At 44.8% G+C, this 22,738-nt stretch overlaps 1 long non-coding RNA gene across 1 annotated transcript; it reads left to right on the forward strand.

Moving 5' to 3' along the window:
* The first annotated feature begins 13,531 nt into the window (after positions 1–13,531).
* LOC141094502 (uncharacterized) lies at positions 13,532–22,276 on the forward strand. Its single transcript, XR_012233085.1, has 2 exons — positions 13,532–13,653; positions 20,070–22,276. It is a non-coding gene; the product is annotated as an uncharacterized lncRNA (long non-coding RNA).
* The last annotated feature ends 462 nt before the right edge of the window (positions 22,277–22,738 follow it).

Genomic DNA, 22,738 nt, shown 5'->3' on the forward strand with positions numbered 1-22,738 from the left:
ACGGAACAGGTCCTCTAGACAGAGGCCGGCTGGATTATTGTACCCTCTGCTGGTGGCGGATAGACCTTGGGAGATGGTTGGAATGGATTTTGTGGTTGGCCTGCCCAAGTCTGGTGGCAGTACGGTCATCTGGGTGGTCACCGACCATTTTTCTAAAATGGTGCATCTGGTGCCACTTGTACGGTTGCCTTCCGCTCATGGTCTTGCCACACTGTTCATAAAACATGTATTCCGTCAGCATGGCATGACGGACAAAATTGTTAGTGATCGAGGTCCCCAGTTAGCGTCCCGGTTTTGGAGGGAGCTCTGCAGCCTACTCAGCATTGAGCTAAACCTGTCCTCCGCTTACCATCCCGAGACGAACGGCTTGGTTGAGAGAGCCCACTAAACCTTGGTCATGTACCTGCGGCATTTCGTCTCTGCCAGGCCGGATGACTGGGCATCCTCGCTACCATGGGCTGAATTTGCCCTGAATAATGCAGTGGCTGAATCCACTGGTCAGACGCCGTTCCTTCTAAATTATGGCCAACATCCGTGCGTCCCTGTCCCGATGCCAGTGTCCTCCGCTGATTCCAGGGTGGAAGGCTGGGCAGTGGAGGCTTGTGACATTTGGGATCGCCTCAGGATGCTATTCGTGCCTCTAAAGAAAGAATGAGGGCATCCACCGACATACATCGGCGACCTGCTCCAACCTTTTCCCCCGGCGACTTGGTGTGGCTCTCTGCTCGAAACATCAAGCTGCGGGCCGAGTCCACCAAGTTCGCGCCGCGATACATCGGACCTTTTAAGGTTCTCAAGCTAATCAGCTCGGTGGTCTACCGCCTGGCTCTTCCTCCACATTTATCCATTTCTGACATTTTCCATGTGTCCCTTCTCAAACCTGTTCACATGGCCCGGTTCTCTGAGTCATCTGCCAGGTCATCAGACTTGTCTTTGGACGAATTTGAGGTAAACGCCATTGTGGGATGTAGAATTGTGCGTGGCAAAAAGTTTTATTTGGTGGACTGGAAGGATCATGGTCCAGAGGACCGGACCTGGGAGCCAGTGAAGAACATCCACGCTCCGCTCCTGATCGCAGCCTTTGAGTGTAGTGAGGGGGCCCTTGGAGGGGGGATAATGTTAGGCGTCGGATTCCTGTAGCTGCGCAGCAGGAATCCAGAGCCATACATCCAGCGGTCTCCCATTCCTTTTCGACCACTCAGGGACCTGCACAGCAATCTCGGCGATCCAGGTACCCTGCTCAGCCCAGCTCCCTGGGTCTGGATGTTGCTGCCACCTCTGGACCAGCAATGGTAGCACAACCTGCTTTGCAGGAAACCACTCCAGAGGCTAAGTCCTCTCGCTGCGCTACTGGGCATGCCCACGAGACGATCTCCCAGTGGAGATCGGGGGTCACGTGCTCAGGTTCTTGTCCTGATATGATTGGCCCATCTCAGAGGTCTGGAAGGTCCCGGAAGCGCATGGCTATAAAAGGCCCGAATGGCCGCTCGCCCATGCGCTAGTATAGACTATACTTGCTATGTGTGAATGGTGATGGATGTATGATTCTGGTGACTGACTCATTATGAAACCCCTTCCCTCTGATATTACGCATGTGGATAGGGAATTAGAGTTATAGTCAGTGCCAGTCAGTGGCAAGCCATACGCCACAGTGCATACCGCACCGCTACACTAGCATCCAATAGTGTGATGCCTCACGGTACTGTTGTACAGCGGCAGTAGTTACCCCCGCGCTGCAGTTAGCAGCACTTACTGGCATCCACGGTAGTGACGCCGCATGCACGGTAAGTCAAAACAGACACCGACCTCTGCCTTGGGCTGGGTCCTGTGACCATATACTGTGTGTGCATGCCAGCTGAGACCTGTGAAGCTAACAGGCTCGGCGTTTATGCTTTATTTGTACTAAAGTGCCTCTGAAAGTTTAACAGAGTCTGCTCTGTGCACCTCGGGTGACATTTAACCCGAGCGCAGTATACCGCCATATAGCGAGTCTGCCATTACTCATCAGTGGTTGTTACACCTACTGCATGGTGGACCCCGGGCGGCGAACGCACTTCCTATTATTTATATTTAGTGCGTTCCGCTGTCCCTAACACAGGCTGTGTTAAAAATGATGTCTTTGGGTGACAACAGACACATCGTGGAGGTACTGGCCGACTACTTGCAGCGACAAACTGAGTAATGGCTGGACACTCTACATCTTGAGCCAGGCAAGGTAGTCAGTGATAATGGCCATAATTTTGTGGCAGCCATAGCCCGTGCAAAACTCACACACATACCTTGCCTGGCTCACACTTTGAACCTGGTGGTGCATTGCTTCCTTAATAATTATCCAGAGTTAACATCCCTGTTCCATAAGGTGCGAAGACTGTGCTCGCACATCCATCGCTCAAACATCCACTCCACTCATATGCAGAAGCTGCAGCGATTGCTCCACTTCCCCAAGCACCGCCCAATCATAGACATTGCAACAAGGTGGAACTCCACCCTGCACATAGTTGAGAGGCTGTGTGAACAGAGGCAGGCTGTAATGCATTTGTGGGAGGATATACGGGCAGGCAGTTTGAGGGAAGACATGGAATTGTCGGGTGTGCAGTGGTCAAAGCTGAAAGACCTCTGTAAAGTCCTTCAGTGTTTTGAGGAATGCACACGGCTGGTAAGCGCAGATGACGCCATCATAAGCATGAGCATCCCACTTATGCGTCTGCTCATGCAAAGTTTGACACATATTAAGGATCTGGCGTCTGCAGCAGAGGAGGAACAGGAGGAGGAGGAGGAGGGAAGCCTTGCTGACTGTCAGTCATTGTCTGGTCAGCGAACTGTCCTGGACGAAGTGGAGGAAGAAGAAGAAGAGGAGGAGGATGAGGGGGATGATTATTTTGGGTAGGAGGATGCTTCTCAGGGGGCAAGAGAAAATGTTGACTTTCCAAGGTGAGGTACAGTGTTTGTGCGTGACTGTAGGGATGTGGATTTTCCAGAAAGTGCTCCTCCACCCAGCAGTGGCAGTGCATTATTGACACCTGGAACATTGGCCCCCATGTGCGATTATGCCTTGCGGATCCTAAAAAGGGACCCCCGCATTGCCAAAATGATGAAGGATGACGACTACTGGCTGGCCACCATCCTCAATCCATGCTACAAAGGCAAATTACACAACATCATGCCACAGGAGAACCTAGAGATAATATTGGCTAACAAACAAGCAACTCTGGTAAACTTTGTTTGAGGCTTTCCCAGCACACAGCAGCGGTGCTGGTTCTCCCACATGCCGTAGTGGGCACAATGGAAGAGGTGTTCGTGGTGCACACAGCCGAAGTGGGGTTGGAGACAGGGATTTAATGACCATGTTGTGGAATGATTCCTCAAGTACCGCTCACACGACTGCTAATACTGCATCGATTACAAGTGACAGGAGACAGCAGTTTCCAACTATGGTTACACCTTCCCCTGATAACACTCTTTGGCCCAGGGCACACGAAAACCTGGAGCCAGCCCTACCCCCCCACAACTTTAGCCAAATAACCCCCAGTTTACAATGCGTAACTATTATTATGAAGTAAATTAAGGTTGACAAGCTTAAGTAATAAGAATTGATGTTGTTGGCATTGAAATGGGCACTGTAGGTGTGTTTACTGTCCTCCACTCCCTGCCGACTTTGCTTCCCCATTGACTTGCATAGGGTTTCGTGTTTCAGTCGGGCTCCGACTTTTCCCTATAGTCGGCCGATTTTGTTTCATGAAACCCGACTCGACACTAAATAATGCAAAGTCGCTCATCTCTAGATACAGCCCATCATATTATACATTGTAATTTTGCATGAAGTTAGGCCGTCTGTAGACCTCATACACATTAAAAATAAAAAATGTCATTGCTAAACATGATTCAGCACACTATATCCCACATTATAATTTTTTGGTGGCGAATTGAAGCTTTCTGCAGTTCTCATGCACATTAAAAAAAATATATATTTCTCCTGCCAATTGTGATAAAGCCTGCCTTATTCCACATTGTAATTTTGTTGGGGTGAAAGTATTTTGTGTATAGAGCTGTTGCACAGTAAAAATGTTTTTTTTGGCTGTAGTTAATGTGATTCAGCATGCCATCGCTCATGATTAAATTTTGTGGCAGTGAAATTAAGCTGTCTGGAGAGCTCATGCACATTAAAAAAAAAAACAATTCTCTTCTGTTACAAACGTGAAACAGCAGTCTACATCTGAGTTTGAAATTGTTTTGAGCATATATTTTATTGTATCTTATTCTGCAGCACTTTACATACATTATCATCACTTTCCCAAATGGGGCTCACAACCTAAATTCCCTATCAGTATGTCTTTGGAGTGTGGGAGGAAACCGGAGTACCAGGAATAAACACACACAAACATGGGGAAAACATACAAACTCCTTGCAGATGGTGTTCTTAGTTGGATTTGAATCCAGGACCCCAGCCTGCAAGGCTGCGCTGCAATTCAAAAAATATTTTTTTATGCTGATAAATGTGATACAGCCCACCATATCCCATGCTGTAATTTTGTGGTGGTGAAATTAAGCTGTCTGTAGACCTCATGCACATTTAAAAAAAATTCTGTGGCTAAATGTGTTACAGCCCACCATATCTCACATTGTAATTTTTTGGCGGTGTAATATTGTGGCAGTCCGAAATGTGCGTCGGTGTATGTGCCCACCTGTACAGTGTCCCACCAGGTAACCATGCATCTTCTTTAGTTTGTAGATACACTGACTTTGGTCATATCTATAACTAGTACACATGTGATATGCTAATATCTTGTCACCATCTTTTTCTGGCTTTTACATGTATGCATATTTTCAGTGTATCCTGCATACTTTGGCATGTGTCCTGCATACTTTGGCATGTGTCCATATCCATCTCTGAGTTCCTACACCTTACTTATGCGCCTTGTCACAGCGTCTGATGATCATACGCCACCTTTATATATCTCTTTATATTTACTGATTCTGGCCACCCTATATTTTGTCATACACTGACTCACCTTGTACCAGATTCACATCGACACCTGGCAAGTCTTGTCCATGTCGACATCTATATAGAATATTAGTATCTTTCATCTGACTACCAGTTCTAATTTGGTGTATTCATTTACCTCTGAATTGCATTTACATTCCCCACGGGATGCAGTGATGTCCTATTATGTTTCATTACCTGTATCTGCAAGCACCTCCGTTAGTTGTGCCACCATTTCACAAATTGTCCCAATAAAGTTGTTTAACTTTTTTCTCATCTAGTCTTGACCTATATTCAGCTTTTCTCTGTTGGTTCTGCTGTATTCAGCTGAATGGTATGCCATTCCTGTACATGCACATCACAGCCACTGATGATACTGTATGTGTATACAGAGCATGAATTGTGATATATATGTACTGCTCTGGTTCAGTTTGTTCTGATCTGTAGACTAAGCCATATATGGTTCCCTACAGTCTGTTGGGCGGTTGGAGAGTTGTGACATGAGGGAAAACAAGGGTAATTGTGGTGCCTCATCTGTGGACTGAACTGTGTGTGATGTTAAGGTAGAGGGAGAGGAGCAGATGCCACTTGATGCAGCGCTTGCCATGTACTGGTGCACATGTTCTATTTGGCCCTCATCTACAAGGCGTACTGCTGTGCAGCTGCCAAAGAAAGGAAGTGTAGTAGCCCCTCCAGTAACAGAAGTTGTAAAAATGCTGCACAATTGCTCACTGCAGCAAAACAACCGTACTTCTCATCTTATATCATACCTGTCTCACAACTCCAAGCATCTATTCAGTATTTTAAATTCCCTCCTACATCCACCAGCTTCTCCTCCCTCTCCTCTCATCTCAGCTGACGACTTTGCCTCTCTACCTTTGACCTTGACCCAATAACATCCTACCTCATTACAAACCTTACCACAGTCTTCATCCCAAGTCAAACCCACCTCTTTGATCTGTCACTAAAAACTGGTGTCTTCCCCTCCTTATTCAAGCATACTTCGATCACACCCATCGTGAAAACGCCCTTCCTTAGGCTAAGTTCACACATACCGGAACTCTCGCTGAAATTACCGCGAGAATTCCGGAATTCCAGTCCGCGGGAAAATCGCATTTTAAATTCCCGCGATTTTCCCGCGGAAAAACTAGCATTTTGCAAGCGTATTTAGCTTGCAAAATGCTAGCGTTCTCCTGATTGACAGGTTGGTCACACTCGTCAAACAGTGTTTGACAAGTGTGACCAACTTTTTTACTACTGAGGCTGCCTATGCGGCATCAGTAGTAAAAGATAGAATGTAAAAAAAAAAATAATAAAAAATGGTGTTATTCTTACCTTCCGACGTCCCACGCAGCCGTTCCCAGTAATCCTTTGCGAAAATGCCCACGATGACGTCAGTTCTTGCGGGATCGCGACGTCTCGCGGTAATTTGCAATGACGTCGCGCGAATGACCGCGAGACTTCGCGATCCCATGAGATCGGATGCCATCGCAGGCATTTTCGCAAAGGACTACTGGGAACGGGAGCGTGAAGAGAAGCGGGAAGACTGCGCGGGACGTCGGAGGGTGAGAATAACAATATTTTTTATTTTATAATTCTATTTTTTACAGGGATATGGTACCCAAAGCCCGGAGGACAGTCTCCTCTCCTCCGGACCGTGGGTACCATCCGCAATTGTTCTGCTTACTTTTCGCATGGTGGGCACAGCCACATGCGGGAGGTAAGCGGAACAATGCATTCCTATGCGTGCGGGATTGCCGCGATTCCGCAAATTAATGAGCATGCTGCGTTTTTTACCGAGAAGCGATTCCGCCGCGGTAAAAACCGCAGCATTAGCACAGCATTGCGGAATCCCATAGGAATGCATGGGATGCTTATTTTTCGCGTTTTCGCGGCAAAATCGCGCGGTTAAAACTGCCGCGGAAATGCGAAAAAAACGCCACGTGTGAACTCAGCCTTAATGTATGGTGGGCCCCAAGGATGATGGTCTCTCATGGGCCTATGTTCTCCAGTCCAATACTGAATAGAGTAATATGTAGCTCACCCAACAGAGGAGCATAAACAAGGAAAATCCAAAGCACTGAAAAATAGATATATGTATTGTGGGTGAATTGAGGACACTTTCCAGGTGTCTGCCCCTAATTTGATATGTTTTGGCGGCTTTTGGGCCCATTTGAAGGTTATGTGTATGTGTTTGTTTGTGCCTCCCATTGACTTAAATGGCATTCGGTTATGTTCGGTGAATATTCGACTAATAAAATGGCGAATATTGCAAATTTGGCAATGGTAATCTGAACCGAATATTGAAACAGTTGTACATCTCTACCACGATCAGCTCAGTGTATCCTGGATGCACTGTTGAGTGGTCGCATCCTGCCACCGCTCAGAAATGCATCCAGATATAACAGTATTGAAGTGCCTACTGGGACATATGTATTATTGGCTTTAGCTTGGGTGGTTATAAAAAAATGAAGTGGGGCCCATGCCATTTTTTAAAATTTATTTAAATGCACTGTTGTTGCGCTGCATTCTATGAGACCCAGCTGATGGGAACTGAGTTGACATCAGTAAGATAATCTCAGTTCACAGTGCCCAGTTCTCACTTGGGTAAGGTCACTCTGAACTGAAATAATCATGCTGTATATAACCTGAATTCATAGCAGCTACTTCTCATGTTGTGCAGTGCCAGTGCTGGCCTGATGACTGGTTGCGAGTCTGACACTTGGCACTCAGGAATTCATCAGTTCAGCACTCGAGCTGCCATGAAACCCGGTGGTTGTGATCTCAAGTAACTTTATACTTCACAGCCACTGAGTCTCCCAACAGCTGCGAGACCCAGAAAACTCAGGGGAAACTTTGATGGACACTTTAACGTTCTTGTGCTTCCAACTGTTGGAACACCTGGAGGCTGTGAATTAAGGTTACCTTGGGTGTATTTTACTGTACTTGTTAAGTAAAATATAAATGAAAATAACGAGTTGGGGTCCCCCATAAATTTCATAACCAGCTGAGGGAAAGCCGACTGCTGGTGAATACACTGAGCAGAGCATGAGACACACTGCCTGTGGCCGGTGGTGACCTCATTAAGGTTACCACCAGTCACTGCAGCTGTGTTCTCATGCTCTGCTCAATGTGTTCTAGATGGCATGGAGAGTGGTCGCATCACTGATATGATCACTCGCCAAACCATTCGGATTGTTGTGGGACATGGGCTTATAGGATTATGAGCGGAAAGGGGAGTATAACTTTGCTATTTATTATTTGCTGAATAAATAGGTTAAAGAGTGTCGGAGAGTTTTTATTTCAATTAAAGGACTTTTGGTATTTATTTCAAATAAATGATTTTTTCCCTGTGTCTGCGTCTTTATTAAATTTGACTATGGGGTTAGTAATGGAAGTGTATTATAGACACCTCTCCATTACTAATCCCTGGGCTTGATGTCAGAAAACATAAAACAGTTAACATCAACCCTAATACTATTACCCCACTTGCCAGTGCTCCAGAAAAAGTGGGAAGAGCCAAGCAAAATGCAAGAATTGCCACATCTAATAAATGTGCCTTTACTGGAGCCGTTGTGGGCTGCTATTTTTATGCTGGGTAAGGTAAATATCCATGGCATCTTCTCAGTCTGAGGATACCAGCCCCCCATCTGTCCTCTTCAGCTTGGCTGGTTATAAAAAATTGGGGGTGACCCCATGCTGTTTTAAAATTATTTATTTAAATAATTAAAAAATACAGCATGGGAACCCCTCCATTTTTGATAACCAGCCGAAAGCTGACAGGTGGGGACTGCAGCCCACAGTTGTCAGTTTTGCCTGCGCTAATTATCAAAAATAGATGAGACCCCACATCTTTATATTTTATATACAGTGTGTGTCGACCAACCACAGCAATGCCAATTCTTGACATGGCTGTGATTGAGCCAGCTTGGGCTGCCGAACCCGAACAGTAACAAGAACTTACTGATGAAGTCCTTGTTCAGGGTCTGTGCATGGACACTAGATGTTCGGTACGGACCCTGAACTTTAACGCTCAGGGTTCGCCCATCCCTATGAATGAGTTCTATCCATATTTTTCAAGGATAGAACTCACAACCATTATAATCTGTGGCGCTGTCCACATGTCTGTATTGTTTTGCAGACAGCATGGTCTGCATGAAAGCATGTCTGATTTTGATCACTGATCAAACTCGCCAAAGCAAGTCTATGGGTTCATAGGAAAATCAGACAGTACTGGATGCCATCTGTATGTTGTCCTTTTTTCACTGACAAGACAAGCTGTTGCTACCTCTCTATGGCTGGTTTCACATTAGCGCTTTTTAAGCGCACGCACGGCCGGGGGTAGCTCCGCCCCCGAGCCGGCTCTCTGCCCGGCGTGCCCGCCCCTTGCTTGTAGCGCCGCCTCCTAGCGCACAGCGGCGCCTGCGATCGGCGCACCCTATCTTTAGCATAGGGTGCGCAGATCGTGCGCAGGCCGTGCGCTAGTTGCGCTTTGACCTGCGCTGCGCACTTTTGACGGTGCGCCGTGCGCGCCAAAATCAAACTTTTCGGATTTCGGCGTGCTCGGCGCACCGTCAAAAGTGCGCAGCGCAGGTCAAAGCGCAACTAGCGCACGGCCTGCGCACGATCTGCGCACCCTATGCTAAAGATAGGGTGCGCCGATCACAGGCGCCGCTGTGCGCTAGGAGGCGGTGCTACAAGCAAGGGGCGGGCACGCCGGGCAGAGAGCCGGCTCGGGGGCGGAGCTACCCCCGGCCGTGCGTGCGCTTAAAAAGCGCTAATGTGAAACCAGCCTAAGCCCTCAGAATCCAGTAAAATGGCTGGAGGTTGGCCATGTAAGAAAGTCATTAACCTAGAAACAATATGCTCATGTTTAGTTGCTATTATCATTATTATTAATAATATTATTTATAACATTTCACATTCTAAGCAAATAGAAGAGTACACTTGTATAATTGTTCCATTGCTTTTTTGATGTCTACACATTTGGACATCAGGAGACAGATGTGATTTTTAAAGGTGAGTTTGCTCTTTGTCAGAAATGTACAGCAGATGGATATTTCAGTTTTCCTTAGAAAACAATGATATGTTGCAAGTTTTAATACCTTTTAATCATTTTTGCAAAACTTATGCACATCTGCCACTTACCCTGTTCAATGATGTTAATAACTTACTAATTAGAAAATAATAAGGAATTGTATTGTTCATGGAAGGCTGAACTTTCCATCAAATTCTTGAACGCAGAACAAATATGGTTTGCAAATATATTATTTTCCGAGCAATATGAGATATGGAACAATATTTCACAAACTCTTGACAGAAAACCAATCTCTTTCATAAACTGCAAATGTTTTGACTATAATCTGTAAAAATGTGTCATTTTTTAAGGTTTTCGATATAGGTGATAACAAAAAAAACAGATCATCGGAAATTAAATTCAAATGTAAAACATTTCCAATTTTTTCCCCACAGATATCAAATTTCTTGGTCAAAATGTTACACTACACAATGAAAGAAGTGGCAGCTGGCACCACACAGCTCTTCTATAATGAAAACATGAGGTGGTTGCCATTACACAGTCCTGCACTAATGAAAACAGTGGGAGGAAAGCATTACATTGCTCTAATGAAAACAGGAAATGACTGGCAGTAGACTGGTATAATGAAAACAGGAGGAGGTTGGTATTACACTGGTACAATGAATAAATTAAGTGTGTGGCATAACCAGTTTCATCATTTTCATTTTGGATTTGATCTTGCTGCAGATTAAACATACTTCAAAATTGAAGTTCATTTTTAAGATCAATGTAGAAAAAAACACTGTCTTATTCATCAGGAAAACAAGATTTCTGAGTCATCCTTAACAATTAGGAAATATAGTAAGAAAAAGTCAAGTGTATTTTACTAGCATCAGATGAAATAAAGTCGATCACAAACATCCAGCATAATCAATGACTTACAAGGATGACCTCTTATTACTATTTTCACCTTTATTTTCTTTAGGGCTGCATGTTGTTGAGATTTTGCGTATGCATGTTTTCGAGAAAATGCAAATAACGCATTTTAATTAATATGGTCAGAAATGATGCAAACAAATGTGCAATATCAAAAACACCATAATCTCAATGTGGGAACATAGCCTAGATTTGGTTTCCCTAGTCTGTACTAATCATCTTCTTATACAGAAGTTTATATGGATAAAGCAATAGAGGTGATAAAAGACATGAAGAATAAAAATATGAATATACAGTATGTATTATAAAAATACAACAGGCAGGACTCGGTTTCAGCTAATATTTAAATATTTATAGGGTCTGTACAGAGTATGAAAAGAAAAGAATTTGCTTTCCTTCCCAAAGGAGACGCAATTTTCTTCAATGACTTTGGCTCCTGTGAAAACATCTTTTTCTGTTGCTTGCGGAAGCTGGTCACCGATTTGGTCTTGGGATAACACATCATGATAGTAGGAAAATATGTACAGAAACTAGGATGGAATGAAGTAAAAGAGCCATGAATGCCAAGGGTAAGGTGAGAATAGTGTTGTTTTTTTTTTTTTTTAATTCTTAAAAGTTTTAGATAGCAATCCTACACTATGCACCATACACTGGAATCTGAAATTAAATTTGAATGTAATTCTTTGAAATTGGCAGATCATGGTAAATTTGAACTATTTGTGATTGAGTGTATGTGGAGACTGCAGTGCATATGGCAATAGGGTCCTTGCCAGTTCTGTCTGCTGCTGCCTATCGCGGATATTTCAAAACATAGCCCCAGGTACCAGGGGCCAGGAGTAATTTGTTTTGGATCTTAATCTTGATTATTTGCTTTAAAAGCAATCCAGAGAACACTGTTTTTTCTGCTCCATTTGCTTGTTGGCACTGCAGAATACAGCCAGATCTTTTCCATATTGCAGCAGTAAAAAAAACAGCTATTGTAAACTGGGGTTTATCCGCCACACGGATCGCATATCGTTGCGGTCAAAATTGTGCCATTTCAGGCCTCAATTTAAATTTTGTTGCAGTGTTTTAGGCAACTATTGACACCAAAATAATAATTATAAATAAATAAATATTTGCGCTTAAAAATTTGTCCTAAAGTCCGAAGATAAACGTCCTAAAATGTAACATGCAAGGCCCATAAAAAATATAATAAACAAAGATAGAGCACTAATGTGCCTAGAGAAATAAACTCAGGATAATTTAAAAAAAAAAAAAAGGAGCACACAATTACGCATATTACCAGACAAGTACCTTTCAACACCAGGATAGGGTCATGTTCAGACGGTGCTCTGTAGTCCCAATGCAAGGCTAAATGCGCAGAGTAGCTGCTTCCACTGGGAGCCAAAGGTCCTTGCGCTGAAGAAATGTCCCGTTGTAATCCAAGTACAAAATATATCCAAAATCAGTATCGAGGGTTAAATGATGAAGTGCCCCTAATGTGATGGCAGGTAAAGGACGATGCCCCGGCCAGTGACAATCGCCCACCTTGTTAGCAAAATCACACCGCTGCACAGCGACAGAAGCGCTGTGTAGGAGCTGAAAGCCGGCAAGGAACAGGACCTTGCGTGATGTCACAATCACCTGATAGGTCACGTGATCGGCTAAGGAGCGCTAGAAGGACCAAATTTCCTACGTGTTTCAGAAGACTACAGCTTCCTTCGTCAGGGATGGTCATTGTCTCAGAGATAGCGCTTAAATACCTGCCCCACATACAGAGGAATATTAACCATTAAAAGCAAATAATTTTATTTCACTATTTAGTCCATTTAGCATTAAAGTATTCATTTTAAATATCCACTCGCTTTCTTCTTTGGACATTTGATTAATATAGTTTCCCTTTCTCCAACTTTTTTAATAGTTTTGATCCTGGTTACCTTAATGTCTCTAATAGAACCTCCATGGTGTGTAAGAAAGTGATTAGACAAAGGGTGACCAGTGAACTTCTTGGTAATATTTTGCAGATGTTCAGCAATCCTTATGCACATTGGACGTATTGTCCTGCCAATATACAATTTCCCACATGGACATGTGATATAGAAGAGTTAATGGTTTGCTTTTATATCCCTTTAAATGCCTTTAAGACTTCAATTGCCTTTTGCCTTATTACTGCTAGAAATTATTCTCATGTAGACTACTAGTCTCCGTGTTCAAGGAAACTATACTTATCATATTTATTCTCAACAACATGTTCTGGCTATATTGTAAACAAGATACGACCCTGAGGTGATGGTGGGGGCCATATGAGCTCCACATATTGAGTCACATATTGCTGTAAATGGTATAAAAACATGTCTTATATTTCATTACGTCAGATAAAGTGATTTGACCACGGCCCGTGTGTGTTGAGTCCTTTGTCTCCAAGCGCTTGTCATCAGAAGGGAGACAAAACCTCTCAATCCGGCCTCACTGGTGATCTGGAAAGATCTGACGCTTGGTCAGAACAAAAACAGCTACGACAGTTTGGCGCCCAACGTGGGGCCGTGGAAACCAGTCTATTCGGAATCCGTATGTGGGAGCTTCCTGGGAGGTTGGAAATGCAGAATCAAGGCTGCAGCAGGTGAGAACATTTATTCTTACATTGATTCTGCATCTGCAACCTCTCTAAGGATGTCCACATACCTCTGGGTAAGACTGTAACAGCACGGTTCAAAAGAACCCACATCACCAGTGAGGGGTGAGTATGTCTGTATGAGAGTTGAATAATAGAGTAATAAGATAATAATTGTCATCTGTATTATCTGTTAAACTGTTCTGGCAATATATTAATATACTAACTGGTTGTATACTGTGTAGCACAGAGTCTGGGATAGACTCTGTGCAGTTGTTGTTGTTTTGGATTGGCAGTAAATCATATGAGGCTGTATTTTGTATAGGGCTGTGGTTTTTTGGTTGCTCTGGTTTTCAATGTTTCTTGTTGTTTAAGAAGTTGGCTTTGGTGTTCTCGGAGTGTCAGTGGACACTGCTGTAGGTTAAAGTGTCAATCAAATCCAAAGTGCAAGATAGGCAGGCTGTGTGAATCCTTGTATGTATGTCTATGAGAACCTCTGAATAAGATGAGAGATGAGTAATTGAGAAAAAAAAAAAAAAAAATCCGTGAATGAGCACGTATAAATGAATCATCACACATCATTTTTGTGTCAAGAGATTTGTTACCTTTCTAGTTGTGGTGGAATCCCGGACAGATGCGTTATAGATATTTCAAATCTACATCTGAGACTGAATGAATTGAGTAATGATATAGCTCGTGTTATATGTGGCATTACATTGTAAAGTTTCCTGAATGCATTTGGCCATAAAAGGGCAAGACTCAGTTAATCTCATTATACAGTCATCTGCTCTTACAGTGAAATCCCGTGATTTTGAGTTTCTTTGTAGAAATTGATTTTGATAACTCTAAAGAGCTACAGAATTCAGTGAAGAACGCTGCATTCTGATGGGAGGGGGGAAGGATGGAGCTGCGCAGTTTCTTCTCCCTTCGCTCTTATCTCTGCTGAGTGTGAGCTGTGCTCAAAATTCTCTGTAATTCTATCCATAAAGTACGCGCTGAAAGATTTGTGCATTTTAAAGCAACAGTACTTAATTGAAGTTGGAAGTTAAAAGTAAAATATGGTGCCTAATTTAGAAGGAAATTGCAAGTGATTGATGGTCATTGTAAGTGATTGTTTGGTCATTAATGTGTTTGAACCTGCTTCTAGTTGTGTGATTGATTTGTATAGCAAATTGTGTATCAACAGAGGAGGTAGCCGACTGTACGGCTGATAAAGTGGGTTAGAGTCCTATCAAACCTGGGACTTCTTACTTTAGTCAGCAGGTTTTATTGTTGTGGGTGAGAGGCGAGGGTGAGGAGCCCTCTGGATATACCTTGGCAGGCTCACTCTGACTTGCTAAGTGTGGCCTGTAAGACAGAGGTCCAGGCACACTGGGAGGGCATTTCAGAAGAAAGGTGAGCTGTCTAAGGTTGAAATAGCCTTCCCACAACAATCCATGGAGCTGGGCTGGAAGGATGCAGGCCTGATCCTATTCTAGCCAGCTGATCTAGCGGGTGAGAGGCAGAGAGCCTTCCCGCTACATCCTGTAGGTCTACCGGGTGAGAGGCAAGGAGCCTTCCCGCTACACCTTGGCAGGCTCTCTCTGACTTGCTAAGTGTGGCCTGTAAGACAGAAGTCCAGGCACACTGGGAGGGCATTTCAGAAGAAAAGTGAGCTGTCGGCAGAAAAAGGTTGAAGCCATGGCAACTTTTTCTGTGTACCGTCGGTGCCCCCAATGAGATCCAAGAGAGCTATGCAAATTGAAAAAGACAGAGAAGAAAGGAAGCAGTAATACAGGTTGGACCAATTTAAAAAAAAAAAAAGGCAAAAATACCAGAGTGTGAATGTTTGGATGTACAAAAAGGCACAGACAAGGGAAGAAAATAGCAAGTGAATAAATGATGCTTGAGAATGAATGTGCAGCAGTGTGGAAGGTGTATTATGAATGTTTTGATTGACAAAGAGTAACCAGAGACTCAGACAAAACAGATGGACTTGTAAACACTGTGATCAGACTCAGACAAACCCAGACTGAATAGCTACTTGTGTGACCTGTGCTACTGACCTAAGCGAGTTGCGCTAAATCCTGTCCAGACAAGATCATATGATCATATGTAGTGACATAAGAAGCTGACATAATACCCTGTTTCCCCGAAAGTAGGACCCCCCCGAAAGTAAGACAGGGTGGGGGTTACGGGGGGGTCCTTCAATGTAAGGCCTCCCCCGAATGTAAGGCAGGGTTGGGGGCCGCTGTGAAATGTAAGGCCCTTACCTTTGGGCCGCCGCTGTCCCCCATTGGGTCCCCAGGCTCCAGAGGTGTCCTCAGGTGCAGCTGGGCGGGTCCAGCGCTCATGGGGTTAACTCGCAGTGTTAACCCCGCAATCCGCCCAGCTCAACAGCTCATTGGCCGCCCCTGTTCCCCACATCACCGCCGGCCCCCGGCTCGAGCACTGATTGGTCCAGCAGCTTGGGCTGTAATTGGCCGCCCCAGCCCCACGTCACCGCTGTTTCCCTGCTGATTGGCACAGCGTTCCCTGCAGCACAGGCCTTCCGCACACACAGCCGCACCGCAGAGGAAAACGTCCAGCATTTAAAAACCAAGTAGGGAAACATGTACTGTATAGGGTATGGGGCTGTGTGCAGTGGGATACGGCACTGTTATGGGGTGTGGGGCTGTGTGCAGTGGGATACGGCACTGTTATGGGGTGTGGGGCTGTGTGCAGTGGGATACGGCACTGTTATGGGGTGTGGGGCTGTGTGCAGTGGGATACGGCACTGTTATGGGGTGTGGGGCTGTGTGCAGTGGGATACGGCACTGTTATGGGGTATAACAGCATGTTAATAAATGTTAATTTATTGGTTAAAAAGAAATTGTCATTTTTTTTCGGCTAATGGTAAGACCTCCCCCGAAAGTAAGACAGGGTGGGACTTTTTGGGGTAAAATTAATGTAAGACAGGGTCTTACTTTCGGGGAAACACGGTAGAGTGGGTAGTGGGGACATTGACCTTTGAGGAGTAAGCTGACAGTAGACATCAGACGACCAACCCCATCAGTGCGACTAGAATAAGAAAGATGCAGGTGTATTATCCCTGGAGCCCCTCTGACCAGCTAGCTTTGTTGAAACAGTTGCCTGACCCTGAAGACCAACCATTCCCGTTTTACAGACACATACAGGAAATACAGCAGACATATAAGTGTACCTGGGCAGACCTAGAGAGGTTGGTGAGTTTAAAGGCAGGTGATGCACTAGGACATATAATTAAGACACACACAGATGTGACAAAGAATCAGGCTTGGGGCATGGATGATAAATCTGCACGGTCTGGGGAGACATACTGTGAGTCACTAAGACAATGGGCTACAGTGGAACAATCAGAGCAGTCTGTACTCCTGATTAACGTGACACAGCAAAGAGGAGAGAGTGTAGAGATGTACTTTGGACGGTTACAGCTGAAATGGGCAGACATGGGGTACATTTGCATAAACCCACTTGATGTTAGAATACTGGTGAATGCATTCATTGACGGTATGAGCAAAGACTTACGAGACACAGTACAGACAGCCAGACCTGAATGGAGACATGTAGATCCGAAAGACCTCCTTAAGGTAGCTAAAGAAATTGAGCAAACAAGGACAATAAGACGACCTGTCATGTATGCTGGAGCACAAGGAAAACAGTGGAGACGTAGTAAGGTACCAAGGGACCTAGAAACAGTGAGGTGCTGGAATTGTGGTACTTACAAAACTTATTGTTAGTGACAATACCCCTATGAATTTACTGGGAGCAGATGTGCTGAGTGCGATCCAGGCCACCATACAGTACTCTCCTGAGGGTATTACAGTCACAAGTCCCCTCTCAGATAAACATTTGTGTAAGATTGCGGCAATGGTGTATATGACAAAAGCGGTGAAACTAACACCTGACACCAAAATGCCTGAGGATGAGGAAATGGGACAGGTGCCAGACACTGTTTGGGCAAGGGGAAAAACGGATGTGGGTCAGTTGCCCATTCCCCCTGTCATGATTAAAATGAAAGAAGGAACCACTCCCCCTTGTTTAAAGCAATACCCCTTGAGCCTAGCAATATCAATAGCCAAATCAATTGCCCCGAGCAGAGATATTAGAGAGTATGTTAAGGCAGGGGTTCTGGTGCAAAGAAACCCCCCCTTTGGACTGCAAAGATCTTCCCCCTGTGACACCACTTTGTATCCCATTAGGAAAAAAGAAAAAAAAAAAAAGAAGGAACTCAAGGGTTTGCTGACACTTACAGAAAGGTCCATGACTTAAGGGCTATTAATGATGATACAGTGAGTGTGACCTCAATCGTCCCTAACACACACACACAATACTGTCACAGATCCCAGTAATGTCAAAATGTTTCACAGTCATTGATTTAGCAGGTGCATTTTTCTCTGTACCCCTGCACACAGACTGTCAGTATCTTTCTCCTTTACTCATAGAGGTGAACAATATTGTTGGACAGTCCACCCACAAAAGGGGGAAAGAAACCCCCTGCCATCTATTCAGCAGCGATGGCAGGGATCCTTGAGTAGTGGCCATCACCTCATCCGCTGATTGTACTATTACAGTACGTGGATGACCCTAAGGGTTGCAAGGTCTCACGTGACAAATTACAGTATTACAAACAAAAGGTGACATTTGTTGGGACATTATATTGCCGAAGGTACCAGACACCTGACAGGAAACAGGCAATTCAAGATCTCCCTCTACCCAGGTCACCTAAGCATCTATGCATCTTCCTAGGTTTAGTGACCCGGGACCTCACACAAAATTGATTGTGTCTGTGCGGTAGGAGCAGCCGCACTACTAGGAAAGGCATGTGAGATCACACTGACGTTTCTTTTGACAATCTATTCCCCACATGACATCCATGCCATACTCCTACAAGTTCAACCAAAACATCTGTCTATGGCCAGACAGCTCCGACTTGAGTGTGCTCTACTAATTCCTGAGTATGTCACCCTCAAAAGGTGTAACGTTCTGAATCCAGTCACCCTCCTGCCTGTGGATTCAGAAAAGGGGGAATTGGTGACCGTATTAGTGAGTGAGGAAGGATACTTTGACATGACACATGAACATGTCTGCATAGAACTGATGAGTCAGGAGACAGTTGGGTTTGCACACGTTTATGAAAAAAACCTGTTCTTAATGCAGATTTTGAGTTTTTGTAGATGGCTCCAGATACCACCAGGATGGACAATTCTACACTGGCTATGCAGTAGTATCCTCACATGAGGTAATCCAAGCTGAACCACTCTCTCCTCACATGTCGACGCAGGAGGCAAAGTTGAAGGCACTCACTGAGGCGTGTAGAGCCGCTGCAGGTAAAGTCGCTAATATTTACACTGATTCGAATTATGCATGGGGAATAGCCCATGATTATGGCCCTATCTGGAGAAGCAGAGTGTTCCTTATATCAGCCGGTAAGCCCATTAAAAATGCAGAGCTGGTGAAACAATTGATGGAGGCATTGATGTTACCAGTCCAGGTTGGCATTGTCAAGGTAAAAGCACACGCAAAAGGTGACTCCATGGAGGTAGAAGGCAACAGAAGGGCGGACGAGGCTGCTAAAATAGCAGCCAGGCGGCCTAGGAAGCAGTGGACGGTGGCGGGGAGTCAGCATATTCCAGCCACGCTGAGTTTAGATGTCCTGAAATCTCTCCAGCAACAGGCTGCCCAAACAGAGAAGGAACACTGGGGGAGACTGGGAGCTGAGCTGAACTCAAATGGAGTATGGGAGAATAAGGATAAGTTGTGCCTACCGAAGTCCCTGTTTCCGATTATGGCGCAAGCAACACATGGCCCCACGCACGCCTCCAAAAGTCACGTGTGCCATGGTGGATGCCTTCTGGATCGCTCCTGGTTTCAGTTACGCAGCCGCGAAACTTGTACAATCATGCCTCATCTGTGCACAGCACAACCCAGGTAAAACAGTAAAAGTCCCTAAGAAAGCGACACCTAGGCCTCTCTACCCGTTTCAGAGACTGCAGATTGATTACATACAGCTACCAAAGGTAGGAGTGTATGAATATGTCCTAGTATGTGTAGATCTCTTCTCTGCGGTAAAATCTGCAACTACTAAAACAACTGCAGACAAACTGATGAAAGAACTGATCTGCAGGTATGGTGTCCCAGAAACCATAGAAAGTGATAGGGGTACACACTTCACGGGAGAAATAAGGAGGGAAGTCATGCAGGCCCTGGGTGTACAGCAAGCATTTCATACACCATATAGGCCACAAAGTAGTGGGAAGGTAGAAAGACTAAATGGGACACTTAAACTGAAAATTCAAAAGGCCATGGCAGAGACAGGAAAGAGCTGGGTAGAGTGCTTGCCTCTTGCACTCTTTTCAGTCAGACACACTCCAAATAGAAGACAGACTTGTCTCCATTTGAAGTCCTGTTTGGTAGTGCACCAAAGACAGGTCTGTACTTCCCACAGGTGCTGCAAATGCAACACGGGTCTATGACAGCCTACGTCCAGGCCTTACAGGAAAGACTTAATGTGGTGCATAAACATGTGTTCTCATCCATTCCAGATCCTAATGCCAGTGCAGATGTGCATCAGCTGAATCCAGGTGATTGGGTGGTTATACGCAGGCACATGAGAAGGAGCCTGGACCCACGATTTGACGGCCCCTTCCAAGTCCAGCTGACCACATCCACCTCAGTAAAACTGGAGGGAAAGCCAACCTGGATCCACGCCAGTCACTGCAAGAAGGTCCTGTCAACAGCAGAATGACTGTACTCCTCATCACCTTGCTGGCAGTGACAGGGTTACTGCACTCTACAGAGACACAGGATAAACTCTTAAATGCTGACTGGGACAACAAACTCATTCGGCATCATGCCCTTCTTATAAAGGACATGGAAGGACAGAAACCGAAAGACTGTTGGATCTGTACACACAGCCCTGTATCTGCGAGGACTATGCTGTACTTGGCCTTACCTCTGGAGCCATGGGAGGTATTAACCCCACACTGCATACACAATGAGACTTGGACTCAATCTAGGTTTTGGGGAAAAGATGTGCCCCGTGATATATCTGCCTCATTGGCTATAATCGGATGGGCCGCTAATCCCTGGTTTCAGTTTAATATAACGCGGCCTAAGGTACAAATGTGGTGGCGGGAATATGACTCAGATGTCGGAAATATGGTCGCCAGGAGGAGGACTGAAATCCCTCACTCAGACCCTATTCCCAATGATGGACTGTGGTTCAGTCTTCAACACACTGGAGCAGACACCTGTGGTGAGGACAATAATTGCTTCCGCATATACACTCGCGTTCAAACACAGGTTAATGAGACGGTGTACCAGGATGGTGTTGAAGGCAGTAAAGCATCTACGGGTAAAATAATAAGGAAAGAAAGGGGTAAATGTACATCTGGTATAAGCGGAAAACAAATGAATAATACTTGGTGTGCCCATAAGCCTATGTCAGGACTTTTGAGTTTATACCAATGTATACAGACCCCTGGTCATGTTTGTGTTCTCCCTGATGGAGTATTCCTGGTTTGCGGACATCGCGCCTACAGGTGGGTGAGCCCAGACATAAGAGGGGTCTGCACTCTTGCCAAACTAACACCAGCCACTTTCATAGTTCCTCATAGTAAAATAGACACGGCAGCAGTCCCAATTCATACTTGGTATAGAAGGGCTGCAGACAATAAGCCCCGGCCCAATGGTAGGCCGCATCTAGTAGAAATGGGGATAACAAATAAAATATTCAGTAGTACGCTAATATACCCCTTCATAACACAAATGTGGGATAAATTAGTGGAAGCTACCGACTACCTGGACGATCAGATTTTCGAGATTCTTGAAGTTTTTAATGAAACTAATACAATACAGAGACAATTAATGACAGTTACTAACCAGCATTCTATAGTACTAGATTACCTGACAGCAAAAGGAGGAGGAATAGTCAAATAATTGGTCCCACCTGTTGTGACTATATTGACCCTGCTGGCAATCTCCAGATCAGGGCCAGTATGGACAGAATAGGTGAACTTAGAGACCAATGGTTAAAACAACACAGTGCAACCAGAGACTCCTGGTGGGGTAACACATTCTCTTTCCTAAATCCAGCAAATTGGTTTAATGGCTTAGCAGGATGGATTTTTGGCATTTTGTAGACTTGTATGCAAATTTTGTTGGTTTGCTTATTGCTTTATGTAGCCGTAAAAGCGCTAATATATGTATTACTTAAGCTACTGAATAATGTATGCAGAAAAAAAGAATCTAAGGCTGAACCTTCTGTAGTGTACCATAGACCCCAGGTGGCCATTGCTGATGGGGAAAGTGAGTGTCCACACTGAGGGTGGATGGGCGAAGCAGGTAGGAAGCCCCCTTATGGGTACTAGACCCATGAGACAGTAGCTCCTTTGTGGACATCAGCTGACCCTGTGGCAAAGGTTATACCATTTACAAAAGGGGAAATTGATATAGAAGAGTTAATGGTTTGCTTTTATATCCCTTTAAATGCCTTTAAGACTTCAATTGCCTTTTGCCTTATTACTGCTAGAAATTATTCTCATGTAGACTACTAGTCTCCGTGTTCAAGGAAACTATACTTATCATATTTATTCTCAACAACATGTTCTGGCTATATTGTAAACAAGATACGACCCTGAGGTGATGGTGGGGGCCAAATGAGCTCCACATATTGAGTCACATATTGCTGTAAATGGTATAAAAACATGTCTTATATTTCATTACGTCAGATAAAGTGATTTGACCACGGCCCGTGTGTGTTGAGTCCTTTGTCTCCAAGCGCTTGTCATCAGAAGGGCGACAAAACCTCTCAATCCGGCCTCACTGGTGATCTGGAAAGATCTGACGCTTGGTCAGAACAAAAACAGCTACGACACATGTAATCCCATAGATGATTCCTTTAGTTTCACAAGTGATAAAGTCCATAATATTAAATTCAATATATTTATTGGCAATTACCATTTGTTTTCACTGACGAAGGAAGCTGTAGTCTTCTGAACCGCGTAGGAAATTTGGTCCTTCTAGCGCTCCTTAGCCGATCACGTGACCTATCACGTGATTGTGACGTCACGCAAGGTCCTGTTCCTTGCTGGCTTTCAGCTCCTACACAGCGCTTCTGTCGCTGTGCAGCGGTGTGATTTTGCTAACAAGGTGGGCGATTGTCGCTGGCCGGGGCATCGTCCTTTTCTTGCCATCACATTAGGGGCACTTC

The sequence above is a fragment of the Dendrobates tinctorius genome, unplaced genomic scaffold, assembly GCF_039654945.1.
Source record: "Dendrobates tinctorius isolate UK_male_01 unplaced genomic scaffold, ASM3965494v1 ptg000064l, whole genome shotgun sequence".
Classification (NCBI taxonomy): Eukaryota; Metazoa; Chordata; class Amphibia; order Anura; family Dendrobatidae; genus Dendrobates; species Dendrobates tinctorius.